This window comes from Phocoena sinus, chromosome 11 (genome assembly GCF_008692025.1).
Source record: "Phocoena sinus isolate mPhoSin1 chromosome 11, mPhoSin1.pri, whole genome shotgun sequence".
NCBI lineage: Eukaryota > Metazoa > Chordata > Mammalia > Artiodactyla > Phocoenidae > Phocoena > Phocoena sinus.
In genome coordinates this window covers 15,256,031-15,261,368 of record NC_045773.1, presented here as the reverse complement: position 1 = coordinate 15,261,368, position 5,338 = coordinate 15,256,031, and positions in this window count along the sequence as shown.

The window sequence follows — 5,338 nt, the reverse complement described above, 5'->3', positions numbered from 1 at the left end:
ATGACTGGGGGAGAAATGTTTCAAAAGCGAAGGCCAGTTGCCCCCTTCCAAGCTGTTCAGCTCTCATCCGCCTCCCCCCGCCCCCTCCCCCCGCCCTGCAACTGTACAGTTCAGTGATTTGAAGCAACAGCATCCATCCAAGACCTCAAGCCACAAACCTAGGCATCATCCTTCCTACCCAGCTTTCTTCTGTCCCCCACACTCAAACCTACACTAAATTCTCTCGAGATTATTGCCTGTGTTTCTCCTGGATCAGCCCCCTGCTCTGCCCTGTGAACACATTAGCTGGACCACTTTCATCCCTATTCTGATCCCCCAAAATGACTTTCCAGTGCCCTTAAGAGAGGGACAAAAATCTTTAATTGTTCTTCAATACCCAGCATGGTCAGACTCCTCCTAAGCTCCCATCATATACCATTCTTCCCTTCCTCCCCCCAATCCTGTTACAGTGATTGTATCAAATGCCTCTTATGCCCTGCTTCGGATACTATGGGTGCTGTCTGCCTTGTAGCAGCCGCTGCTGGAGTGAGCGGCTCTGCATGGACTACAGCTGATTAAAACCAGGTGGAGATTAAGGGCGGGGTGGTGGGGTGCTCATGACAAAACTCTGCCGGCAGGCTTTTTCCCTTCCTACTATGGCATGAGATGCCACGGAACCCTGCTCATGGAGGAAGTAACACCCCATGGAGAAAAGGTTTACACAGTAAGACAGGGAAACTGGTGGATAGATTCCAACCTTTTCTCTTTTCCCATGTCCCTTCCCCACGTCCCTTTTACAGGATGGTCCCATGGATTACAGCAGTCGTTTGCATTTAACAGTGACCAGTGGAATAGTGCATCCTCTATTAATAGTTTCTCACTTTTTCCCTGCCTCATTCTCCCTTTCCCTTAATGCCTAATACTAATTTATGAGGACTCTACTCCCTACTAAATTAGCAGCCCATATCCTGACTGCTGCAGGCTCTGCTGTTATTCAGGCTAAGACTCATATTTTATCAGCTCCAAGTATCTGGTCAATTTCTTCCTGTCATGAGCCCCTTACAGTTATTTCCTCTTCACAAGATCACTGATCTGTTTTAAAGTTTACTGTCATTTCTTAAGAGAGACCTCCCAAGACTTCCATAACTAGGTCAAATCACGCTATTTTAGCGTATCACAACATTACTTACCTCTCATTTTCTGCACTAATCCCTGTTGCAGTTTTATAGTATGCCTATTTAATTACCATGTCTATTTCTCTGATTAGTTTAGCAGTTCTGTAAGGGTAGGGGGCTGCATCTTTGTTTTTACTGGAAACATCAACTGTCTAGTATAGTGTATGACATCTGATGGACATTTGTTAAATATCTGTTAAATAAATAAAAGAATGAGAGTCACAAGGAGATATCCCAGCTAATGAATGCATTTGAGAAAAATGCGAGTCCACAAACATGAAATAATCTCCATGAGCACCCCTAAACTGTTCTTTCCCCGGGTTTTCTGTCTTCAAAAATGACCCCAGTATCCACTGAATGACTCAGGCCAAAAGCCTGAAAGTCATTCCTGGATCCGCTCTTTCTCTCACTGTTTCACATCACCTCCTATCAGTACTAACTCCAAAATATATTTTAAACCCTTTCATAGTTCTTCACCACCATTACTACCATGCTAAACCAAGCAAAAGACATCTTTTCCCTAGGGCTGGTTTCCTTGCTTCATTTTTGTCCTCCTCTGCAATCCCTAAACAATCCCAGGGAGCTTTACAAAGTATAAATCAGACGATATTAATGGTTTCTCAGTGAACTTAGCCAAAATTCCTAACCACATGACCATATGAGCTGAGTGACCTGCCTACCATACTGGCTATATCTCATACTCTCTTTCTGTAGAGAGCTATGCTTTGGCCACTCTGACCTTCTCTGTGTTTCTAGAGCCCAGGAAAACTCATTTCTACCTAACGACGTTTGCAATTGCTGTTTTTCTGTCTGAAATGTTCTCCCAAATCTTATATAAACTGGCTCATAGGCCATTTAAAGGTCACTCCTTCACACAAGATATTTCTGACTATCAACTCTAAAATAGTCACGGGCTGCTACTTTATTCCTTTTTCTCTCTTCAAAGCAGTCATTACTGTATTAATTTATATCCTTATGCCATTTTTTTTTTGTCTCTGCTCCTACTACAATGTAAGCTCCATGAGAAAAGCAACTTTGCCTATCTTGTTCCCTGCTCTGACACCCAGAATTGGCCCCAGCCTGTAATAGATCTCAAAAAGATAATTGTTGGGTAAATGAATGAGCTAAACACCAAATGGGAAACAACAAATAACGGTAAGGGAAAAACCAAATTAGTCTGCTTATTAAAACCTACTGACCTGGGAGAGATCAAACAAGATGGCAGAGTAGTAAGACCCTCCCAAGGGCACATCAAAATCACAAATATTCGCAGAATTGCCCTTGATGCAAGACTGGAACCTACCAGAAAAGACTTTCTACTGAAGTACAAACCTCAAGGAGACAGGTAGGAGGGGTAGACTGGTGATATACACTCAAGTGCCATATCCCTGAGTGGGCGATCCACAAACCTCAAGGAGACAGGTAGGAGGGGTAGACTGGTGATACACTCAAGTGCCATATCCCTGAGTGGGCGATCCACAAACTGGAGAATAATTACATTGTACAGGTTCTCCCAAAGGAGTGAATGATTTGAACCCCATGTCAGGCTTCCCAGCCTAAGGGTCCTGGACCAGGAAGCAAAGCTTCCGGAGCATTTTGCTTCGAAGCCCGGTGGGGCTTGCTTCTGGAAGAACGAGAGGGCTGGGGGAATAGAGACTTCATTCTTAAAGGGTGCGCACAAATTCTCCTGTACTCCGGAACCCAGGGCAGAAGCAGTAAGTGGATAGGAGCCTGGATCAGACCTACCTGGTGATCCTGGAGAGTCTCGGGGAGAGATGCGGCTCACCCTGGCGACAGAGACCCTGTGGGAACCGTTCTTGGGAGCTCCTCCTACCATGTGGATACTGGTGTTGGCAAGCACCGTCGTGGAACCCTTGCTGTAGCATTTTAGCCCCAGGATCCAGCCCTACCTTGGCCCAATAGCCTATAGGCCACCAGTGCTGGGATACATCAGGCCAAGCAAATAACTGGGCAGGAACACAGCCCCACCCATAAGCAGAGAGGCTGCCTTCAGACTCACTGAGATGCCTCTGGACACCCAGGAGCCCAGGAATCAGCTCTACCCACCAGGGGGCAGGCACCAGCCCCAGAACCCCTGGGCCCTCACCCTGCCCTCCAGGAAGCCTGCTTTAGCCTCTGGACCGGCTTCAACCACCAGGGGGCAGACAGCAGACATAAGAAAACCACAATCCTGCAGCAAGTGGCACAGCGTGCCCACCAGCAGGCCAGACCCTGCCCTGGGACCAGCTGGGCCCTGACCCTCACTACTAGTGGGCCAGCACAAGCTTTGAGACACCCCAGGCCCCATACCAACTGTGTCAGGAACTGACCCCCCTCCCAGCAATTAGACACCAGCTCTGGGACCCCTGCGCCCTGCAACCAGACTCCAGGACACAGCTCTGCCCACTAGTAGGCCAGCGCTAACCCCAGGACCTGGCTTCACATACCGTTGGGCTGGCAACTGCACCGGAGTCTTCTGGGCCCTGACTCTGTCCACCAAGAGTGAGCCAGCACTAGCCTTGGGGCTCCTTGGGGTTCTGCAGTCAGCTACCTTGGACCATCTGAAAACATAGGACCACCTAAATACATAAGGTAAATATTAATGGGCATAAAGGGAAAAACACCAGTAACACAGTAATGGTAGAGAATTTTTAACATCTCACTTCTATCAATGGACAGATCATCCAGACAGAAAATCAATAACACTGGCCTTAAATGACTCATTATGTCAAGTGGACTTAATAGATACATATAGGACCTTCCATCCAAAAGCAGCAGAATACACATTCTTTTCCAGTGAATGTGGAATATTCTCAAGGACAGATCACATGCTAGGCCACAAAACAAGCCTCTACAAATTTAAGAACACTGAAATCATAGCAAGCCTCTTTTCCAGCCACAACACTATGAGACTCGAAATCAACTACAAGGAAGAAAACTGCAAAAAACACAGACATGGAGGCTAAACAACCAATGGACCACTGAAGAAATCACAGAGGAAATTTAAAAAAACCTGAAGACAAATGAAAACACAACAACCCAAAATCTTACACAAAAGCAGTTCTAAGACGGAACTTCATACCAATGCAAGCTTATCTGAAAAACAAGAAAAATTTCAAATACACACCATAACCTTACACCTAAAGGAACTAGAGCAAGGGGAACAAACAAAACCCAAAGTTAGTAGAAGACACCATAAAGACCAGAGCAAAATTAATGGAATAGAGACAGAAAACAACAACGACAGAAAAGATCAATGAAACTGAGAGCTGATTCTTTAAAAAGATAAACAAAATTGATAAATCTGGGACTTCGCTGGTGGCGCGGTGGTTAAGAATCTGCCTGCCAATGCAGGGGACACCGGTTTGAGCCCTGGTACACGAAGATCCTACATGCCGTGGAGCAACTAAGCCCGTGCGCCACAACTACTGAAGCCCGTGCGCCTACAGCCTGTGCTCTGCAACAAGAGAAGCCACTGCAATGAGAAGCCTGCGCACCACAACGAAGAGTAGCCCCTGCTCACCGCAACTAGAGAAAGCCTGCATGCAGCAACGAAGACACAATGCCTCCAATCAATCAATCAAACAATCAATAAAGGAAACCTGTAAAAAAAAAAATGATAAATCTTTAGCCAGACTCATCACACACACAAAAAAAGAGAAGGCCCAAATCAATAAAGTCAGAAATGGAAAAGAACTCACAACTGACACCACAGAAATACAAAAGATAATAAGAGACTACTACAAACAACTATATGCCAATAAAATAGATGACCTAGAAGAAATGGACAAATTCTTAGAAAGGTAAAATCTCCCAAGACTAAGCCAGGAAGAAATGGAAAATATGAACAGACCAATTACCAGTACAGAAATTGAATCAGTAATTTAAAAGCTCCCAACAAACAAGTCCAGGACCAGGTGGCTTCACAGGTGAATTCTACCAAAGTCATAGAGAAGACCTAACACCTATCCTCCTCAAACTATTCCAGAAAGTTGCAGAGGAAGGAACACTTACAAATTCATTCTATGAGGGCACCATCATCCTAATACCAAAACCAGACAAAAGAATAACACACAAAAATTATAGGCCAATATCAATGATGAACATAGATGCAAAAATTCTCAACAAAACATTAGCAAACTGAATCCAACAACACATTAAAAGGATCATACACTCTGATCGAA